Here is a 23919-nt window from a genome sequence, read left to right as displayed (position 1 = left end):
TGCTTCAGTCATGTCTGGTTCTTCATGACACTAAGGATGGTAGCCTGCCAGGCTCCTTTGTCCATGGGATTCTTCAAGCAAGAATGCTGGAGTGGATAGCCATGCCCTCCTCCAGGGGATCTTTCTGACCTAGGGACTGAACCTGAGTCTCCTGCATTGGCAGGAGGGTTCTTTATCACTAGCCTGGGAAGCCCCATTCATCTCACAGGGCTGTTTTATTTAATGTGCTAATACATGTAAAACATTTAAAGAAATGTCATAAAAGCTTATTTTTACTATAAAGTAAATGAAGCTATTAGAACAGTTTCTGGTAAATAGTAAGAACTCAATATATGTTGACTTGTATTATTAATCACATAATTGTCTAGATAATCCATAAACTTTATTAATCATCCTATAAAGAAGGGAGGCCTGGTTTCTGTTTTCTTTTACTTCTTCTAACTTGAACTTGAACTAACTTGAACTCTTGCTTTGCTAAATTCAATCTAAGAAGAGAGCACCACTGGACTTGAAAGAAAAGCGAATTAATGGAAACAAAACAAAAGATTAAGTTTAAAAAGAGAGACTGGCTCCCCTTTGTTTGTTCACCAACAATTAACTAGATTGCGACTCCTGAACGTGGTTCTTTCCCATCCTTTTCAGTACTTAGGAAAGAACCTTTGCGGTCATCACGTGCCCCGCAGGCTTTGATCAGATGGTATTTAGAACTATCGGAAAACGAAGCAAACAAAACAGGTTCTTCACCGTCCTGTCTAGAGAAACAAAGCTGGCCTAAATACAGTTCTCTAGCTCCTTGGAAAAGACGTTGTTGTTTTTCAGTCAGTAAGTGGTGTGCTTCTCTTTGCGACCCCGTGAACTGCAGCACACTAGGCTCCCAGTCCTTCACTACCTCCCGTAGTTTGATCAAACTCATGTCCATCGAGTCTGTGATGCCATCCAGCCGTCTTACCCTCTGTGGTCCCCTTCTCCTCTTGCCCTCTATCTTTCACAGCATCAGGGTCTTTCCCAATGAGTGGCTCTTGGCATCAGGTAGCCAAAAAAGTTGGGGGCTCCCATATATTTATCTTGTTCGATTTTTTTTCCTTCTCAAACTCAGAATTTGGAAGGGAATGGGGAGGGCAGGGAGAAACTTTAACTTTTCGGCGCAAACTTCAAAAACAGAAGGAAAGAGTTGAGCCAGCAACCCTAATCAACGTTTTGCAGGCTTGATGGTTGGACCTGATCTCAAAGTGTTGCAATGCGGGGCCTCCGGGCCGGGCGGGGCGCTGTGGCGCTCGGCCAGTAGGGGGCGCGCGGGAGCGGAGGCCCCACTGGGCGGCCGTGCGCGCGTGCGGCCGCGCGGCTCTGGGCTTCCGCGCGCGCGACGAGCGGAGCGTGGACCCTGCGCCGGCTTCGGCGACTCTCCGGCCCGGAATTGGGCTCCCCCAGGCGGCCACCTCGGCCGCGGGGCCGCGGAGACTGGGCGCCGGGGCGGAGGCAGGGGACCGGCGAGCGCAGGAGGGCCCCGCCTCGCCGTATGCAGTGCGCGGGACTGCGCCTCCGCTTTCTGGGGAGACGGGGCGGTGTCAGGTAACCTCATTCACCGCGCCGGGCGACTGAGTCCCCCCAGCGGCCCCGAAAGGAGAGGCGGAAAGGGAGGGCGCCGAATCAGCTGCAGTCGCAGCTCCGGTCTGGGCCCCGTGGGTGGTGCTTGGACTCTGACAAGCCAGAGCCCCGCCAGGCTTCCCGCTCCGGAGGAGGCTCGGCCCGGGGGCCCTCGCGCATCCCCTCCCTGGCCAAGTGTCCGCCTTTCCCGGCCTGGATGGTCAATCCTCCGTCCCCACTTCGTGCAGCTCCTTTGGAAATCTCTGCTCTTCGCTCTGGAAATCTTCACTTCCTAGTCTGCAAAATCGTTCAGCAGATGTGGCAACAGTGGATTCCTTAAAGGAATTGGGATTGACTACTGGGAGTGGAGTTTGAGGGGGGAATAGGAACTGTTTGCACCTGAATAGTTTATGAGTTTCTTGTGCCTTTGGCCCCCTAAAAAATTGTTTGAATTATTAAAATTGAAAGTGAAAATATATCCTCTCTCTATCCCCCTTTGTGAGCACCTTGATAAGTGAAGGAAAGAGCATGCAGAATCAGATCCCTTCTCTTCAAGTCCTGACTATACATAGCACTAGTGACATCTGGTAATCAGGCCTAATTATTTATCTGGGAATCTTAATTATTCACATGGAAATCACCTAGCAAAATGCAATGAGCAATGCGCACAGAATTCATTTTGAGGAGATGTAAACCTTCCTTTGCATTGAGTTGTGTTTGACACCTGGGCCTGCCCTCTTTGCAGTGTCTGTCTACTTGATTTGAGGGCCATTGTCTGTCATGAAATGCCAAACCTTGGTCTGACTGTCACTGTGCCCCCAAATTCTACTGACATTCATTCCTTTTGGTTTATTGTCTTAGTATTTTTTTAAAGCCCCCCTCATGAATGGCAGTTACCACGGGAAGGATGGTCATAATAGGTAGAAGAGCCTCGTCTGGAATTCAGGAAACAAGGCTCACTTCTGAAGGCCTGTGTTCAGGGTTTTGTTCTGGGCCCAGTTCTATTGCTAACTGGCTATGTGACCCTGGTTGTTCAATTTATTTAATCTTTAAGAACATTGTTTTTCTCATTTCAGGGAAGCTAGTAATACCAATAGCCTCCTAGTATTCTTTTCTTGCCTGGAGAATCCCATGGACAGAAGAGTCTGGCAGCCCATAGGGTCGAAAAGAGTTGGACACGACAGAAACAGCTTAGCAGGCACACACTGGCCGATGACTGCTAAATTCAGTGGTCAGTCTTGACCTTCACCCTCCTTGACCTCTCACTGGTATTGAACCAAATTAATCACTGTCTCTTTAAAATTCTTTCTTCTGGAAGTCATGATTTCTGTCTTCCTCCCTCACACTCTTTTTCAGTCTCCTTGACTGGATGCTCTTTGTTCCGTAGGCCCTTCCCCGACTCATCTGCTCTGTAGGTTTGCTAGACCCCACATGTTTACCTCCAACATGGACATGTCCTCCTGTAAAACCTGTATTCAGGTGTCCAGCTGCCTTTTTGATATCTTTCGTAAAAGGCATCTTAGAAGTAACATGTTTAAAGCTGAAAGTCCTGATCTTCATTCCCAGGTCTGCCTCCCTCCATCCTCTCGTCTTGTCTGTCTCCATAAATGGCAGTTCCACCTCTTCATGCTCAGGCCAAGACCGTTGCAGTCAAACTTGTCTTTCACCATCATTGTAGTATAAAGCACCACCCTTCTGATTGGACTGTAGAAATAGCCTCCTGCCCCGTCTCTCCTTGCCCTTCTACAGCCTATTCTTGTAGCTGCAGGAGCAGTCATGCAAGTTAGTCATGTCCTGTGTTGGTTGAAAGCTGTCCAATGATTCATCTCCTTCAGAGTAAAATCCAAAGTCCTTAAAGTGATCTAAAAAACAGTGATTTAGTCTCAGCTCCTTTTCTGGCCTCATATCTTTCTTGTCACCCACTCCCCTCCAGTTATTAGCACTGCTGGCACGTTGACCTCCCAGCTATTATTATGGGTTGGTGCAAATGTAATTGCAGTTTCAGACCATGAATTTTAAATATTTATAAGTAGGCTCAAAAACATCTTTATTAATCAAAATAGGAACCGATACAATCAATGCATTTTAGACAATAGGAAATAAGTTTGTTTATTCCTGTAGCACGAACATTTGTGCTTCAGAATTCAGTGAACTCTTGGAAAGCATTTTCTGCCTCCTGCTGCTTGCAGAAGGGTTTTCCCTGCATAAAGTTGTCAAGCTGCTTGAAGTGGTGGTTGGTTGGTGAGGATATGACAGATGAGGTGAAACTTCGTAACCAAATTCATTCAACTTTTGAAGTGTCGGTTGTGTGACATCAGTTGGGCGTTGTGAAGAATTGGGCCCTTTCTGTTGACAAAGCTGGCTGCAGGCTGTGCAGTTTTCAGTGCGATTTTTTGAGCATCCTTCTCAGATGTAATAGTTTCTCAGGGATTTAGAAAGCTGTAGTGGATCAAACCGGCAGCAGGCCACCAAACAGTGACCATAACCTTTTTTTGTGTGTGTGCAAATTTGGCTTCTTCTTGGTCCAGTCACTGAGCTGGTTGTCGCTAATTGTCCTATAAAATCCACTGTTCATTGCACATCACAGTCAGATTGAGAAACGGTTCATTGTTGTTGTGTAGAATAAGACAACACAACTCTTTAAAATGATAGTTTTGATTTTCCGTCAGTTCATGAGTTCACTTATCTAGCTTGTTAACCTTTCCAATTTGCTTTAAAGGCCGAATGACTGTAGAATGGTTGACGGTTGACTTCTTTGGCAACTTCTCGTGTCATTGTAAGAGGATCAGCTTCAGTGATTTCTCTCCATCCATCGTTGTCAACTTCCAAAGGCTCTCATCTCTTTGTAAAACTTCTTGAACCACCACTACACTGTACGTCCATTAGCAGTTCCTGCGCCAAACGCATTGTTGATGTTGCAAATTGTCTCGCTGCTTTGCAACCCATTTTGAACTCAAATAAGACTGTCGCTCAAATTTCCTTTTGGTCTCACATTGTTTCCATAGTCTGAAATAAATATAAAGCACATAGCAAGTAATAAGTCATTAGGACACACACAAAAAATAATAATAAAGCAAGAAATGCTCATTAAAATGATGTATAACATAACTACATTTATTTAAAAACGTGTTCCAATAATCAAACAGCAAATTTTAACAATGCAAAACCGCAATTTCTTTTGCACCAGCCTAATATTCCAATAGGCCAAGAACATTCCTGTTTTAGGGACTTTGCACTTAATAGTCTCTGCATCTGGAACACTCTTTCTGCAGGCAACCCATGGCTGGCTCTACTTCCTTCAGGTCTCTGCTCACTCAGATAGCTTATGAATGACCTCTGCCCTTGACCACTCCATATTCAATAGCTACAATTCTACCCAATCCTGCCTGCTGCTAACTCACTACAGTCGTGTCCGACTCTGTGCGACACCATGGACGGCAGCCTACGAGGCTCCCCCGTCCCTGGGATTCTCCAGGCAAGAACACTGGAGTGGATTGCCATTTCCTTCTCCAATGCATGAAAGTGAAAAGTGAAAGTGAAGTCACTCAGTTGTGCCCGACTCTTAGCGACCCCATGGACTGCAGCCTACCAGGCTCCTCCGTCTGTGGGATTTTCCAGGCAAGAGTACTGGAGTGGGGTGCCATCGCCTTCTCCAATCCTGCCTAGTACCTCCTAACCCCTTACTTTGCCTTATCTTTCTCCACTGCACTTGCCAACTGGACAAATATTTGTTGGGTTTCTTTTTTCCTCTTCCCACCCCCTCCCCAGAATGTAAATTCCAAAGACAGTTTTGTTCACTGCTGTGTCTCCCATTCCTGGAACGGTGTTTGGAATGTGTCTTAGATGCCTTGGGATTCTATAACAAAATGCCAGAAACTGGGTAGCTTGGAAGTGGAAGTGAAGTCGCTCAGTCGTGTCCAACTCTTCGACCCCAAGGACTGTAGCCTACCAGGCTCCTCTGTCCAAGGGATTTTCCAGGCAAGAGTACTAGAGTGGGTTGCCATTCCCTTCTCCGGAGTATCTTCCCAACCCAGGGATCGAACCCAGGTTTCCCGCATTGTAAGCAAGATGCTTTACCATCTGAGTCACCAGGAAAGCCAGAGACTGGGTAGCTTATAAACAACAAAAATTTATTTCTCAGAGTCCTGGAGGCTGGAAGAGGATCTGGAGAACAGGGTGCCAGCATGGACGGGTAAGGCCTCTTTTCCTTATTGTATCTTTACATGTCAGAAGGAGCTAGGGAGAATTCCAATGATGACCTAAGCACCACCCAAAGCCCTCACCTCCTAATACCATTCTACTGGGCATTAGGACTTCAGCATATGAATTTTGATGGGACACAAACATTCAGTCCAAAGCAGAAGGTAAGGTTATCAGTTCAGTTCAGTTCAGTCACTCAGTTGTGTCCAATTCTTTGCAACCCCATGAACTGCAGCACGCCAGGCCTCCCTTCTCCATCACCAATTCCCAGAGTCCACCCAAACCCATGTCCATTGAGTCAGTGATGCCATCCAACCACCTCATCCTCTGTCGTCCCCTTCTCCTCCTGCCCTCAATCTTTCTTAGCATCAGGGTCTTTTCAAATGAGTCAGTTCTTCGCATCACGTGGCCAAAGTATTGGAGTTTCAGCTTCAACATCAGTCCTTCCAATAAATATTCAGTCCTTCCAAGGAATATTCAGTCCTTTAAGATGGACTGGTTGGATCTCCTTGCAGTCCAAGGGACTCTCAAGTGTCTTCTCCAACACCATAGCTCAAAAGCATCAATTCTTTGGCGCTCAGCTTTCTTTATAGTCCAACTTTCACATCCATATATGACCACTGGAAAAACCATAGCCTTGACTAGACAGACCTTTGTTGACAAAGTAACGTCTCTGCTTTTTAATATGCTGTCTAAGTTGGTCATAACTTTCCTTCCAAGGAGTAAGCGTCTTTTAATTTCATGGCTGCAACCACCATCTGCAGTGATTTTGGAGCCCAGAAAATAGAGTCAGCCACTGTTTCAACTGTTTCCCATCTATATGCCATTAAGTGATGGGACTGAATGCCATGATCTTAGTTTTCCGAATGTTGAGCCTTAGGCCAACTTTTTCACTCTCCTCTTTCACTTTCATCAAGAGGCTGTTTAGTTCTTCATTTTCTGCCATAAGGGTGGTGTCATTTGCATATCTGAGATTATTGATACTTCTCCTGGCAATCTTGATTCCAGCTTGTGCTTCCTCCAGCCCAGCATTTCTCATGATGTACTCTGCATATAAGTCAAATAAGTGGGGTGACAATATACAGCCTTGACGTATTCCTTTTCCTATTTGGAACCAGTCTGTTGTTCCATGTCCAGTTCTAACTGTTGCTTCCTAACCTGCATGCGGATTTCTCAAGAGTCAGGTCAGGTGGTCTGGTATTCCCATCTCTTTCAGAATTTTCCACAGTTTATTGTGATCCACTGGAGAAGGCAATGGCACCCTAGTCCAGTACTCTTGCCTGGAAAATTCCGTGGATGGAGGAGCCTGGTAGGCTGAAATCCATTGGGTCGCTAAGAGTCGGACATGGCTGAGCGACTTCACTTTCACTTTTCACTTTCATGCATTGGAGAAGGAAACAGCAACCCACTCTAGTGTTCTTGCCTGGAGAATCCCAGGAACGGGGGAGCCTGGTGGGCTGCCGTCTATGGGGTCACACAGAGTTGGACACAACTGAAGTGAGTTAGCAGCAGCATTATGACCCACACAGTCAAAGGCTTTGGCATAGTCAATAAAGCAGAAGTAAATGTTTTTCTGGAACTCTCTTACTTTTTCAGTGATCCAGCAGATGTTGGCAATTTGATCTCTGGTTCCTCTGCCTTTTCTAAAACCAGCTTGAACATCTGGAATTTCTGAGTTCAGGTATTGCTGATCAATATGTCTTTATTGAATGAATGAGTCTGTAAAGTGTAATACTTACATCATGCAGTTAAAGTTAAGATTACATTGTGAGTCCACTTTTTATTCTAGAAAGAACCCTGGTTTACAGTAACACAAATCTGGCTTCAAATCCTGGTTACACACTCTTTATGGTGTGAACTCCTCAGGAGGCCTGTTTTCCGTATTTGTGGGATGGGTATAGTATAATACCGCAAAAGCTTATTGTGATTACAAGGTGAAACATTAACACACATAAGACATTTATTTATGAGGAAGCTAAAAAATGAGAAGCTTTGATAATTTATGTATGGATGTGCTTTTTAAGGGATTCCCAGGTGGCTCAGTGGTAAATAATCTGTCTATTAATGCAGGAGATGCAGAAGACTTGAGTTCGATCCCTGGGTTGGGAAGATCCCCTGGAGGAGGGAGTGGCTAACCACTCCAATATTCTTGCAGGGAAATCCCATGGACAGAGGAGCCTAGTGGGCTACAGTCCATGGGGTCGCAAGAGTCGGACATGAATGAGCATGCATGCACACTTTGTAAGTTCTAAAGCCACATATATACATATTGCATGAAAATTACCAAGGACTGGCATATGCAGTGTACTGTTCTAAATATTTCAGGGTGAAATGAGCACTTCAGTGCTCATAGAATAGTGTAGTTTAGAAAATGAATAGTCAGTGGCACCTATACCTCATGTGTTCTAATGGAACCAATTGTCTGACATCCTATTATTCCTGCATAATTTTCCCTTATCCTTTGGCCCTGCTGTGACAATATATAGGCAAAATATAGTCTTTTTTTTTTTTAAAGTAAAACAAAATTTAATGCTTTTAGACAGTTTTCAGAGTAGCAATTCTGTTTAGCAAAAGTGAACTTTAAGTTTGGTTTCATGGCCCAATTATGCAGGCAATAATTCCACAGATATGCAGTAATCACTTTTTTCAGATGTCATCAAAAGAAGATATTCTTGTTTTCTGTGGTAGTTTTTATTTATTATTATTTTTAAACTATTGTTAACATAGCATGGCAGAAAGATTGTATCAGGAATGTGATATAATACAACTGTTTCCATTGATGCCTTAGACCTTACTGTTCCCTAGGTGGCTGAGAATGTCCTTCTCCCTTCCACTAAAGTATAACTGTGATGTATTTACTGCCTCTCCCAGTAAATAGAAAAATATCACACTACTACATTGAAGGTATATTTTACAATTACCATTAGCAGCATAATTGAACTTTCCATAATTGGGGTTCTACAGAGTTAAATACTTTTAAAACAGGCAACATATATTCTTATTATCTCAGTCTCTCATAAAAACCTGAGTACAAATTCAGTCACTTAAGTCACTCACAGCTAACTGAAGTATACAGCTGGTAAGAAAAGCTGTCAGTTGCCATCTCTTCAGCATGGTCCTACTGCATGAGTCCTGTCTATTTTAATTCAGTACATAATGTTGGGAAGATCCCCTAGAGGAGGAAATGGCAACCCACTCCAGTATTCTTGCCCAGAATATCCCATGGACAGAGGACCTTACAGTCCATGGAGTCACAAGGAGTGGGACATGACTCGGAGACTGAGCACACTCATAATGCCAGGCCTCAGAGATTTAAAGGGGAATATGGCGTGTGTGTGTGTGTGTGTGTGTGTGTGTGTGTGTGTGTTTTAATCTTGTGATAGTTTTTTCCTGAAATTCCATATTCTTAAGACTCTAAGTAAGCTTAGAAGAGTTCAGGTCACTGTTGTTGGGGGTGGGGGTGGGGGCTAAGACCCAGACCTACTTTTGTATTCTTAAGATTTAAGAATCATAGTTCCACAGGACTGCTAGATAAATGGAGACAGCTTCAGAATCTGCCTGGGAATTCCCAAGCTGTCCTACTTAGGCTGTGATGTGGCTTTTCCTTGGTTTGCAGCACCTTCTTGAATACATGCAGGTTCAGAATGATTTCAAGAACCCAGCAAGCAGCTGGGCTTTCCCTAGATCTACACCCTGCCTCCCTGACAGCTCTGCCTCCCAGACAGCCTGCTCTAGCAGCCCCGTCTCCCCCGTACTGCACTTGAACAGAGCTAGGCTACTATGGGACTGAGCAGAGTGCCCCACCTGGTGTTGAGGGAGATGACCCCCAACAAGTGAGGGTTCAAGCAGACAGAGGTGTCCTCGGCCTGGAGGAGAGGCTTGTGTATTTGACCTTAGGACATCACACTTGAAGAAGAAACTTCTTCAATTTAGAAGTTGGGTATGGCCAATAAATGCCTTTATTTTCTAGTAAAGTAAAAACAGCCTGATAAGCACTCACAGAACTGAGACCAGGTTTTATTCATTCTTGCCTGGCACAGTGCCTCTCACAAACAGTATATCACTTGTTTATTAATTGTACATAGATTTATTCTGGGATCATCGATGAGTCTCTTATTGTTCAGGAATTCTGGAATATCTACATTATTTTAGTTGTTGTAGTTTCAGTTCAGTTCAGTTCAGTCGCTCAGTCATGTCCGACTCTTTGCCACCCCATGAATTGCAGCACGCCAGGCTTCCCTGTCCATCACCAACTCCTGGAGTTCACTCAAACTCATGTCCATTGAGTCGGTGATGCCATCCAGCCATCTCATCCTCTGTCATCCCCTTCTCCTCCTGCACCCAATCCCTCCAAGCATCAGAGTCTTTTCCAATGAGTCAACTCTTCGCATGAGGTAGCCAAAGTACTGGAGTTTCAGCTTTAGCATCATTCCTTCCAAAAAACACCCAGTACTGATCTCCTTTAGGATGGACTGGTTGGATCTCCTTGCAGTCCAAGGGACTCTCAAGAGTCTTCTCCAACACCACAGTTCTAAAGCATCAATTCTTTGGCGCTCAGCTTTCTTCACAGTCCAACTCTCACATCCATACATGACCACTGGACAAACCATAGCCTTGACTAGATGGACCTTTGTTGGCAAAGTAATGTCTCTGCTTTTGAATATGCTATCTAGGTTGGTCATAACTTTCCTTCCAAGGAGTAAGCGTCTTTTAATTTCATGGCTGCAATCACCATTGTAGTTTAGCATTTACTTAAAAATAAATATTTCTTGAACACTGTACTGGATCTTAGAAATACAAAACAGAACACAAGCTATTGGAGAGAGTCAGTCTTTTCTAGTAAGGGGGTCTCTGATGCTTCTGCATCCTTGTCCCTTCCCTTTCTGACATGGGCTGCTTGCTGGTTCCTGTGCACTGGAGTTAAGGCAGACTGATAGCCAGTTCTGCTTCTTCTTGACATTTTCTGCCATGTCTTCCACTTGTTCAGATAGCTTTCATCGAGAAAGCAGATCTCATGAGCCTCTCCATTTGCTTCTTGCCCAGTGAAACACTCACTGGCAGATATGATGACTTAAGAATCTGAACAAGGAAACATTTAAAACTACATGACTCTCATTGGCAATGCAGTTTTCCCCTTTGTTTTGGAGTTTGCATTGTCTCTGCAGCCTACCGTGGTCATTTGAATCATCTGTCAGCCACAAAGTGGGCTTTGTCTGGTCTGTGTGGTGTCCATTTGTTCGTGTCTTGCTTTCCTCTCTTCCCACGGTATTCCCACGATCGCAGACACAACTTTGTTTGAATTTCATACTTTTACTAAGCATTTGACTTGAAATCCCAAAGTCAGATTTATCATCCTTCTCTGAAATCCCTAAGTCAGATTTATCATCCTTCTCTGAAATCCCTAATGAAAAGATTCTGTTTTGTGTGCAGTCTGTAGAACAGTTTAATTGGAGATTGACAGACATTTCATCAGATAGTTCTGCTTCTCATCTCAGAGTAGTTTCTGTTGACCTTTCTGAGCTCAGATGTCCTGGAGAAATAGCATAGAATTAATTATAGATACATTTGTCTTTCAAAAATTTCTCTTATTTTAATAGTCTTTTTGTATGTATATCACATCATGTCTGATTTGCTCTTATGATTGTAAAAGCCATCCATCGTCTTATAGCGTACTATCTTATAGCATATTATACAGGGGGAAATATGTAAATAACTTCTCAGTAATTAAGAAATACTTCTGCACTGCCCTTATGTATTTGAGTGAGACTTTGCTGTGCCAAGGTCTCTGATGTAGTAGAAAGTGTTTCCCTGTGAAAAACCTTTACATAGAATCTTTACAGTAGGCATGAGGAATTTCAACAGGTCAGAAGAAAGGGATTCTAAGGCAGTTAATAGGAAATTAGAGGTTTAATACTCCTTGATTATGCCTCATAGCTTATGAAAAATGAGAGATATGTGAATAAACCTTTAAGAATAAGACCTGTTTTGAAATATATTCTCTATTATCTCAACCAACTTTTACTAAGTGCCCACTGGGTACACTGCTGGAGACTTAGGGACCCCACGTTAAGACAAAGCTCCTACCTTTCAACATACCACTATTTAGCAGAAAACAGTATCTTATGATAGTATTTTTCTTTAGACTTTTTAGTTCTCTTGTTTTGCATTTTGGGAATTGCCTTATTTTTAGTTAGGGAATAACTTGAAGACAGCCACCTATTTTAGAATGAGGTAAGGAGCAAAACTGGAGGCTTGATTGGAGCAGATTTGCCCTTTGACCTCTTATGTTTACATCAGACCAAATAGTGAGGGGCAGAGGTGATTTTTGTCTGAATTGGTTTATAAGCTTGGAATAGCAAAGATTTTACACCTGGTGAGTTAGAAATAGATCATTTCTTTTATCAAGAAGTCTTTGCCATTTGCGGGAAATCCTTTCTGGAGAGCACTGGGCATAGGGAAATCTGCTATCACTGTTACAGATATTTCTCTGTTTCTTGTCTTTTCTGTGACCCTGTAATAATTTACTTTTCTTTAGTTAGCATGGTTCAGTATGTGGATTTTCACCCCAAAATGATGATGCTTGGATGTAAAGAACAATAACCAAAAACTCACTGTGATAAAATGATTTCCCTGGGCATAACCCCAAAAAGCATAAGTGTATATCCACAGCATCTGTACTTGAATATGTAAAGCAAATAAGATCTTACACATTTTTTCCAATTTTGATTATATTATTGTTAAACTTAAATTTTAAAAAGTAAATTATACTTTGTGCTTTACGTCAGTTCCTCAGCTACTATCTGTAGAGAAGCTGGATAATTTATTTTCTTTTAAATTTATTTTTAATTGTAGGATAATTGCTTTACAATGTTATATTGGTTTCCACCTTGCATCAACATGAATTAGCCATAAGTATACAGTGTCCCCTCACTCTTGAACCTCCCTCCCACCTCCTACTCCATCCCACCCTTCTAGGTGATTATTTGATTTTTGATTAATTCTCAGAGATAACCATATGTCTGCTAACTGCTGCAAAAGTAAAATAGTCTGTAAGTTAAGTTGTGTGGTCATTTTAATGGCCAAGTAACCACACATGGGTAATTACAAGGAAATGATTATGTGACTTATTGTAAAACTTTAAAATGTGAGGTCTTCTTATTTTTTGTGAAGTCTTCTTCACGCTTCCCTTGTGGTTCAGCTGGTAAAGAATCTGCCTGCAGTGCAGGAGACCTGGGTTCAATCCCTGGGTTGTAAAGATCCCCTGGAGAAGGAAAGGCTACCCACTCCAGTATTCTGACCTGGAGAATTCCATGGACTGTATGGTCTATGGTATCACAAAGAGTCGGACATGACTCAGTGACTTTCACTTTCCCTTCTTTTTTTTCTTATTCTTAGGGAAAAAGTGTAAGTCTTTTGGCTATTTGCCATCACTTAAGTCAGAATTACCCTAAGGAAATACAGCTAACTGCAGAAGAGCTTTGCTCTCACAGATGGATAGCACAGCCCCATGTATTACATACACAAAAACTAAAGGCCTAAATGCCCAACAGGAAGGAAAGGTTGAACAGATGAGGAGATCTCCAGAGAATGAAAACTTATATACTCAATAAAAGTATGTTTATGAAAAGCTTTCTTGACAAGGAAGTTTTTTATGCTGTCATATATGGTACATGATAAATGTCTTAGTCCTAACTTTGAATATTTCTGTTAATTCCAGTGGAATAAATTTTCTTCTTTTAAAATGTAGGGCCTTGATGTTGGCCTGAGGCATGGACTAACCAGCAGAAATTCCATTTAGACAAGAGAAACAGTCACATGATTTAGCTTGTTAGAAAATATGTAAAAGTCTTAGTATAATTATGCCATCAACTTTGTGATATTTAGTCTATGTAAGTACCTGCTTTTACTTGATAGAATTATTTTTTAAAAAATAAACCCATAGTAACAAAAGTAATTATCTAGTTTGTGCTTTAAACTGTAGTTTGGTTGAAAATGAGATACTTTTGAGCTACATCACTCCCAGTGACTCTTAATCCAATCTACCATTTTGGTCTCCTGTATTGGTTTCTGTAATCTATCGACTACATGTGAAATCATTGGCTTCTATTGAGAATTAATGTTGGGTTTTCAAAATGAATGCTCAGGGCTTGTATAGTGTTGGGAATTTTAGGTTTTAATAGAACTTTGGAATTAAAATTGCTAATAGATCACAAAAGAGAAGTGATATTTTTAAAGTTATTATCCTTATTTCATCACCATGGTGTTGATGAAAGTTCCATTTATTTTGAACATAATTTTAGACCTTTCCATTGATTGATCATATTTTCAAATTCACATCAGACTAGTTCTTTTCAGGCAACATGAATATTATAATTACTTAGTGTTTAATGTAGCTTTGCAAGTAATTAGAAGATTGATTAGTCTATTGCCTTTGAGTTGATTACATACATATCATAGTGCATAACACATTTATTTTTATATTTTAGGACTTGGACTATGTTCCTGATTTGTTCAGACTGCCATGGCTCCATATATAAAGGACATTCACCAAAAAGGTAATCTGAAAAGTGTTTGTCATTAAATCATCTTAAGTTCCTATATTCATTGCCATGTCAAATTTTAAGAATAAGAGATGTTTTTTAAGAACACAGAATTTTTTCCAGTTCGAAGATGGTGAAATAGAAGGACTTGCGATCATCTCCTCCTGCGAGATCACCAAAATCACAACTATTGAACAACCAGGGACAGGAAGATGCTGAAAATGTTCGTTAGTCATGTCTGACTCTTTGTAACCCCATGGACTGTAGCCCACCAGGCTCCTCTGTCCCTAGAATTTTCCAGGCAAGAATACTGGAGTGGGTTGCTATTTCCTTCTCCAGGGGATCTTCCTGACCCACGGATTGAAACCAGATCTCCCACATTGCAAGCAGACTCTTTACCAACTGAGCCACCAGGGAAGACCCTGGAGGATGCTGGTACCTACCAGAAAAAGATACCCCATGTCCAAAGATAAAGAAAAAGCCACTGTGAGAATGGAGGAGGGGCACAATCACAATAAAATCAAATCCCATTCTCTTCAAACTAGAGAACAATAATACCAAAGAAGTTCTCCCACTTCTGAAGGTTCTGAAGGTGTGAAAGTTCTGAACCACATGTCATACTTCCCAATCTGGGTATCCGACAAAGGGACTGGAAATCCCCAGGGAATCTTATCTTGAAGACCAGTGGGATTTGATTACAAGACTTCCAGTCTTGGAGGGCACAAACAAAACCTTGCTCACACCAAGACTCAGGGGAAAGGAGCAATGACCCCACAGAAGAATGAGTCAAAGCTATCTGCTAGTGTTGGAGGGTCTCCTGTGATGTGGATCAGCAGGGTTTCACCGCAGGGATGGGGGCACTGGCAACAGTAGTCTGTGAAGGTCACCTTGGTGTAAATCTTCTTGGAGGTTGCCATTAACCCAAACATAGAACCCACAGACCTATGAAGGCTGGGTCACCTCAGGCTAAAAATCCCCACCCATCATCAGATATTTGGATTGAAGTTTTACTGAGCAAGGCCCTGCCCACCAGAGAAAGACCCAGCTTTTCCCACCACCAGTCCCTCCCATCAGGAAGCTTACACAAGCCTCTTAGCCTCCTCCATCAGAGAACAAGCACAAGAAGAAAGAACCACAGCCATACAGTGACTAAAACAAAAACCACATTACAGAAAGTTAATCAGCATGAAAAGGCAGAAAGTTATGTCCCAGATAAAGGGACAAAATAAAACTCCAGAAAAACAACTAAATGAAGTGGAGATAGGCAAAATTCCAGAAAAAGAATTCAGAATAATGATAGTGAAGTTGACTCAGCATCTTGGAAAAAGAATGGAGGCAAAGATTGAGAAGATGCAAGAAATGTTTACCAAAGACCTAGAAGACCTAAGGAACAAACCAACAGAGATGAATAATATACTAGTGAAGCGAAAGTCGCTCAGGCATGTCTGATTCTTTGAGACCCCGTGGACTTCCATGGAATTCTCCAGGCCAGAATACTGGAGTGGGTAGCCGTTCCCTTCTCCAGGGGATCACCTCAACCCAGGGATTGAACCTAGGTCTCCCACATTGCAGGCAGATTCTTTACCAGCTGAGCCACAAGGGAAGCCTGAATAACACACTAGAAGGAATCAATAGCAAAATAACTGAGGCAGAAGAATGGATAAATGACCTGAAAGACAGAATGGTGGAAATCACTGCTGCAGAACAGAATATAGAAAAAAGAATGAAAAGAAATGAAGACAACCTAAGAGACCTCCGGGACAACATTAAATATACCAACATTCACATAATAGGAGTGCCAGAAGGAGAAGAGAGTGATAAGGCACCTGAGAAAATATTTGAAGAGATAATAGCTGAAAACCTCCCTAACATGGGAAAGGAAATAGTCAACCAAGTCTAGGAAGCACAGAGAGTCCTGGGCAGGATAAACCCAATGAGGAACACACTGAGACATATAGTAATCAAACTGACAAAAATTAAAGGCAGGTAAAATGTTAAAAGGAACAAGGGAAAAATAACTAATAACATACAAGGGAACTCCCATCAGGCAATCAGCTGATTTCTCAACAGAAACTCTACAAGCCAGAAGGGAATGGCTTCTGTAATATGTTTAAAGTGATGAAAGGGAAGAACTTACGAGCAAGAATACTCTACCCAGCAAGACTCTCCTTCAGATTTGATGGAGAAATCAAAAGCTTTCCAGGAAAGCAAAAGTTAAGATAATTCAAGGTCACCAAACCAGCTGGACAACAAATGCTAAAGGAACTTCTCTAGGCAGGAAATAAAAGAAGGGATATACCTATCTACAGAAAATAAACCCCCCAAAATTGAAAAAACAGTAATAGGATCATACATATAAATGTAAATGGATTAAATGCAGCAACTAAAAGACTTGGACTTCCACTTACCGCATCACTGTGCTTGACCCTGTAAATTGTATGTAATTATTTTATATTGTTAGGTTAATCATTAATCATGTTTCCATTATGGTTTGCAACTGTAATTATCTTCCCCACCCCCCCCCCCCAGCTATTGATTGTGAAAACTGATAAACATCTTTCACTATTGTGGAAAAAACAGAACACAGCATTTTTATTACTAATATTTTAATTTACTTCTTGACTGCACTTGGTCTTTTTTTAATTAACTAATTCATTTTAATTGGAGGATAATTTCTTTACAGTATTGTGGAGGTTATTGCCCTACATTGACATGAATCACCCACAGGTGTGATTGTCCTCCAATCCTGAACACCACTCCAACACCACTCCCACCTCCCTGCCCATTCCATCCCCCTGGGTTGTCCCAGAGCACTAGCTTTGAGTGCCCGCTTCATGCATCAAACTTGCACTGGTCATCTATTTTACATATGGTAATATTGGAACAACAGACTGGTTCCAAATAGGAAAAGGAATACGTCAAGGCTGTATATTGTCACCCTGTTTATTTAACTTATATGCAGAGTACATCATGAGAAACGCTGGACTGGAAGAAGCACAAGCTGGAATCAAGATTGCCGGGAGAGTATCAATAACCTCAGATATGCAGATGGCATATCTTATGGCAGAAAGTGAAGAGGAACTCAAAAGCCTCTTGATGAAAGTGAAAGTGGAGAGTGAAAAAGTTGGCTTAAAGCTCAACATTCAGAAAACGAAGATCATGGCATCCGGTCCCATCACTTCATGGGAAATAGATGGGGAAACAGTGGAAACAGTGTCAGACTTTATTTTTCTGGGCTCCAAAATCACTGCAGATGGTTACTGCAGCCATGAAATTAAAAGATGCTTACTCCTTGGAAGGAAAGTTATGACCAATCTAGATAGCGTATTCAAAAGCAGAGACATTACTTTGCCAACAAAGGTCTGTCTAGTCAAGGCTATGGTTTTTCCTGTGGTCATGGATGGATGTGAGAGTTGGACTGTGAAGAAGGCTGAGCGCTGAAGAATTGATGCTTTAGACCTGTGGTGTTGGAGAAGACTCTTGAGAGTCCCTTGGACTGCAAGGAGATCCAACCAGTCCATTCTGAAGGAGATCAGCCCTGGAATTTCTTTAGAAGGAATGATGCTAAAGCTGAAACTCCAGTACTTTGGCCACCTCATGCGAAGAGTTGACTCATTGGAAAAGACTCTGATGCTGGGAGGGATTGGGGGCAGGAGGAGAAGGGGACGACAGAGGATGAGATGGCTGGATGGCGTCACTGACTCGATGGACATGAGTCTCAGTGAACTCTGGGAGTTGGTGATGGACAGGGAGGCCTAGCGTGCTGCAATTCATGGGGTCACAAAGGGTCAGACACGACTGAGTGACTGATCTGATCTGATCTGATCTGATGGCAGTTCTATTTCCAGTTTTTTAAGGAATCTCCACACTGGTCTCCATAGTGGCTGTACCAGTTTGCATTCCCACCAGTAGTGTAAGAGGATTCCCTTTTCTCCACACCCTGTCCAGCATTTATTGTTTGTAGACTTTTTGATGGTGGCCATTTGGCACCTCATTGTGGTTTCGATTTGCATTTCTCTAATAATAAGTCATGTTGAGCATCTTTTCATGTGTTTATTAGCCATCTGTATATCTTCTTTGGAAAAATGTCTGTTTAGTTCTTTGGCCCAGTTTTTGATTGGGTTGTTCATTTTTCTGGTATTGAGCTGCCTGTGCTGCTCAGTATTTTGGAGATTCTTTGTCAGTTGTTCTATTTGAGATTATTTCTCCCATTTTGAAGGCTACCTTTTCACCTTACTTATAGTTTCCTTTGTTGTGCAAAAGCTTTTAAGTTTAACTAAGTCCCATTTATTTATTTTTGTTTTTATTTCCATTACTCTGGGAGGTGGGTCATAGAGTTTCTTGCTGTGATTTATGTCAGAGTATTCTATGTTTTCCTCTAAGAGTTTTATAGTTTCTGGTCTTACATTTAAATCTTTAATGACTTTTGAGTTTGTTTCTGTATATACTGTTAGAAAGTGTTCTAGTTTCATTCTTTTACATGTGGTTGATCAGTTTTCCCAGCACCACTTTTTGAAGAGACTGTCTTTTCTGCATTGTATATTTTTGCCTCTTTTGTCAAAGATAAGTTGTCTATAGGTGTGTGGATTTATCTCCGGGCTTTCTACTTCGTTCCATTGATCTATGTTTGTTTTTGTGCCAGTTCCATGCTGTCTTGATGACTGTAGTTCTGTAGTATAGTCTGAAGTCAGAAAGGTTGATTCCTCCAGTTCCATTCTTCTCTCTCAAGATTGCTTTGGCTATTCAAGGATTTTTTCTGTTCCCATACAAAAAGCATACAAAAATTGTGAAATTATTTGTTTTAGTTCTGTGAAAAATATCGTTGTAACTTGATAGGGATTGTATTGAATCTATAGATTGCTTTGGGTAGTATACTCATTTTCACTATATTGATTCTCCCAGTCCACAAACATGGTATATTTCTCTGTCTATTTGTGTCATCTTTCATTTCTTTCATCAGTGTTTTACAATTTTCTGTATATATGTCTTTTGTTTCTTTAGGTAACTTTTTTCCTAAGCATTTTATTCTTTTCGTTGAGATCGTAAATGGGATTATTTTCTTAATTTCTCTTTCTGTTTTTTCATTGTTAGTGTATAGGAATGCAAGGGATTTCTGTGTATTAATTTTATAGCCTGCATCTTTACCATATTCACTGATTAGCTCTAGTAATGTTCTACTGGTATCTTTAGGGTTTTCTATGTAGAGGATCATGTCATCTGCAAACAGTGAGGGTTTTACTTCTTTTCCAATCTGGATTCATTTTATTTCTTTTCCTTCTCTGATTGCTGTGGCTAGGACTTCTAAAACCATGTTGAATAGTAGTAGTGAGAGTGGGCACCCTTGTCTTGTTCCTGATTTTAGAGGAAATGCTTTCCATTTTTTTTCCATTGTGGATAATGTTTGCTGTGGGTTTGTTGTATATGGCTTTTCTTATGTTGAGGTATGTTTCTTCTATGTCTGCTTTCTGGAGAGTTTTTATCATAAATGGTGTTGAGTTTTCACTGGATCTTGTTGCTGTGTGAGGGCTTTCCCTAGTTTGGTGAGTAGGAGCTGTTCTTTGCTGTGGTGCTTGGGCTTCTCATTGCGGTGGCTTCTTTGTGAAGCATCGGCTCTAGGGCATTCACACATCAGTAGCTGCAGCTCATGGGTTTAGTTGCCCTGTGGCATGTGGCATCTTCACAGACAAGGGATGGAACCCATGTATCTGCATTGACCCATAGGTTCCTAACCGCTGGACCAGTAGGGAGCCCAGGATTTATATATATATATATATATATATATATATATATATATATAATAAATAAAACTGACTGACATAATCACTAAAAGTAAATAACTCAGTGAGCCTTTGGGCTTTATTAGCCACATCAATGTGGTTATGAGGATAGAGGGAAGTTGCTGTTAGAGGAAAGAATGTTTAAAAATGTGGTCACTGTTAACTCCCAGTACTCTTGGATTGATTTCGAGTCAGAGGATTAGAATTGTGGTTGTTTGCTCTCTCTCACCCTGGGTCTTCTGTGGCTCAGGGAGAATCTTACTAAGATGATTTTCTGGAGTAAGGGTGAAGCCCTGTGAATTTGGGCTCCATAGAAGATGCCAATCATATTTGAGCCAGATCTAGGGCTGTGCTCCCATTAGCATAATACTGTGATTTATTAGGCTAATGGAAATTTTGCCGTTAGGTTTGGAGGTGGCATTATTGAATATTTCTTTTTTAAGTACTGAAAATGTATCTCTGCTTGAGAAGGATAAATCCCTACAACATGTTGTTGTTTACTGTTATAAGATGAAGAGCTTTAAATAATTAATAGTCTGGATGTGGTTATTACATACCCATTAGTTTTATTGTTGGTGCATTATAGAATACACTAGTTAAGAGGGTTTCTTTTTAATCTTATTATTTTCCACCAGGGGGAGCTATATCCCCCTTTTAAAAAATTGTTCAGTCACTGTTAGGTTCCACTCTTTGCTACCCCATGGACTGCAGCATGCCAGGCTTCCCTGTCTTTCACCATCTCCCACAGTTTGCTCAAACTCATGTCCACTAAGTCAGTGATGCTATCTAACCATCTCATCCTCTGCTGCCCTCTTCTCCTTTTGCCTTCAGTCTTTCCCATCATCAGCATCTTTTCCAAAGACTCAGCTTTTCACGTTTAGTATCCAAAGTATTGGAGCTTCAACTCTCTAGAAGATTGTTTAGAAAATCCAAAAGCAGCTCCACCATCAAAGGTTAAAGCTGGGACTGCTCCATCCTAAATCACCACTATGGGACCTGGTGTTATACAGGATGATATAGATATAATATAAAACAAACACATACATATAGTATAGAACATATGTGTGCTCAGTCATTTCAGTCATGTCTGACTCTGCAATACCATGGACTGCAGCTGGCCAGGCCCCTCTGTCCATGGGATTCTCCAGGCAAGAATACTGGATTGGGTTGCCAGTTCCTCTTCCAGGGGATCTTCCCAACCCAGGAATTGAACCTGCATGTCCCACAACTCCTGCATTGGCAGGCACACACAACTGAAGTGACTTAGCAGCAGCAGCAGTTACCAGATCTGTTCTGCTTACACTCAGACAAATGAGTCAGCTGGTTTTCTGTGGGTTCCTATCAGCTAGTACTAATATTACAAATATCCAAAGACTCACAAAACATATTTGCATTTCACAAGTAGGATTTTACATCTTTTGCACTTACCAGGAGTCAAGTACTGATGACCTTCCCAGATGGCTCAGTGGTAAAGAATCCTCCTGCCAATGCAGGAGACACAAGAGATGAGAATCTGATCCCTGGGTCAGGAAGATCCCCTGGAGTAGGAAATAGCAATCAACTCCAGTATTCTTACCTGGAAAATTCCATAGACAGAGGAGCCTAGCGGGCTACAGTCCATGGAGTTGCAGAGTCAGACATGACTGAACACACACCCATATAAGCACAGATGGTACTAAGGAAAGAGTGCTATGGGAAGCTTGGAATAAAACTTGAGCAAAGAACAAGAAGTGTTCAAAGACGGTCTAGATGGATTTTAATAGAAGGCAAGTGAACTTCTATTACTTAAGCATAAATATTGATAAAAATTCAACAGATAGATTAAACAGCAGATTAGATTCAATTAATAGATTAATGAATTGGAAAATGGATCAAAAACAAATCTGGAGTGCAGGTCAAGGAAAAGAGACAGAAAATTAACAAAAAGAAATATGTGGATAGAATTATAAGCCCCAACTCTTCCTCTTCTAGAATTAAGAGTTCCTAGAAGAAGAAACGACTTAGCAGCAGCAGCAGCAGGTTTAGTTTGACATTTAAATAAAACTTAGGTTTAGTTTGACATTTAAAAAAATTAGTCTACATTAAAAAAAAAGACAAAGCAGGATTTTTATTTAAAAGCCCAAGTATTATATATGTTTTCCTAACTACAGAGCCTGACAGATAATTAAAAAAAAATCATATTACTGAACATAGTATGTATTTATGTGTGTTTGCATGTCTGAGCACATAAATATATGGGTGTAAGAGGGTGAAATAACCAATTTTCAGAGTTGGTTTTTTATTCTGACTTTTGTCTAACTGAAATTTCACTTTTTATATTTTCTTAAATTAGAAATCCTCAGTGGTCCATTTTTGTCTCTCCTGCACCAATAAAATCTTGGTAATGGGAAACTTTTGCATAGTATACTCGATGGTTTGCCCCTGCTTCTTCCCTTCTCTGAATGTTCTAAGTGCACCTAGGGGCCTTCGCTCCACTTCTTCACAATTACTGCTGTGCTGCTGCTGCTAAGTCGCTTCAGTCGTGTCCGACTCTGTGCGACCCCATAGACGGCAGCCCACCAGGCTCCCCTGTCCCTGGGATTCTCCAGGCAAGAACACTGGAGTGGGTTGCCATTTCCTTCTCCAATGCATGAAAGTGAAGAGTGAAAGTGAAGTCGCTCAGTCATGTCCGACTCTTAGCGACCCCATGGACTGCAGCCTGCCAGGCTCCTCCGTCCATGGGATTTTCCAGGCAAAAGTACTGGAGTGGGGTGCCATTAAACTGTTAATGACAATTATATTTATATAATTATTTCCTTCTGATGAATGACCTCTTTATCATTGTAAAATGATGCTTTAAAATTTTATTATATCAGTATAAAGTTGTTATTTTGGTGTTGGCTCCAATGTTCTTCTATGCATCTTTACTGTAGCAATCTACTTTCAAGTGATGTTACATGTAGTATAAGAATTTTACAATCATATACTTTTATTTCGCCTCTTCTATTTTTTTGTACTCTTCATACATTTTACTTCTGTGTATGTTGTAAACTTAGCAATTCATTGTTATTATTTAATATTATGTTCTTATTCATTGTTATTCATATTTTATTGACATTGTAATACAGTATCTTTTAAAATGCTTTATTTTATTTTAAGATTTTGTTTTAATGTAGACCATTTTAAAATTCTTTATTGAACTTGTTAGAATAATGCTTCAGTTGTTTATGTCTTTTTGTGGTTTTTTTGGCCATGAGTCCTGTGGAATCTTAGCTTCCCAACCAGGGATGGAACCTGTACCACCTGCTTTGGTAGGTGAAGTCCTAATCACTGGACTGCCAAGAAAGTTCCTAAAGTGCTTTACATACTATAAAGAATAGATAAGAAATCCTATATAGTTATCCAAGTAATTAACATTTTTGAGGCTTTTCAGTCTTTTGCAAGGATTAACATTTCCATCTAGTATCATTCCTTCTGCCTGAAGGACTTTGATATTTAGAGTATTATACTACAGGTCTGCTGGTGGTAAATTCTTTCAGCTTTTTTATGTCTAGAAAAGTCTTTCTTGTTTTCAAAAGATATTTTCCTTGAGTATAGAATTCTAGGCTGACAGTTCTTTTTTCAGTGCTTTAAAGTAAATGCCTACTGCATTCTCAGCATTGCTTCTGATGAGAAATCTGCTGTCATTGTATCTCTACATGGAAGATGTCTTGCTTTTGTGTTTGCTTTCAAGAGTCTTTCTTTATCCCTGATATTAAGCAGTTCTATCAGGATGTAGCTTTTCTTCATGTTTCTTGTGTTTGGTGTTTGATCTTCTTGTATCTGTGAATTTATAGTTT

At 41.1% G+C, this 23919-nt stretch overlaps 1 long non-coding RNA gene across 3 annotated transcripts in view; it reads left to right on the top strand.

The window, feature by feature from the left end:
- Positions 1-1480: 1480 nt before the first annotated feature.
- LOC132342570 (uncharacterized) overlaps positions 1481-23919 on the top strand; it is a 137405-nt gene continuing 114966 nt past the window's right edge. For all 3 annotated transcript variants that reach the window (XR_009490977.1, XR_009490978.1, XR_009490979.1), the window contains exons 1-4: positions 1481-1569; positions 5726-5776; positions 7381-7465; positions 14271-14339. This is a non-coding gene — a long non-coding RNA (uncharacterized lncRNA). The remainder of the gene's footprint in view (positions 1570-5725; positions 5777-7380; positions 7466-14270; positions 14340-23919) is intronic.

This window comes from Bos taurus, chromosome 17, assembly GCF_002263795.3.
Source record: "Bos taurus isolate L1 Dominette 01449 registration number 42190680 breed Hereford chromosome 17, ARS-UCD2.0, whole genome shotgun sequence".
Lineage (NCBI taxonomy): Eukaryota > Metazoa > Chordata > Mammalia > Artiodactyla > Bovidae > Bos > Bos taurus.
The sequence above is the reverse complement of the archived record's forward strand: the minus strand, read 5'-3'. Positions and strand labels throughout refer to the sequence as shown.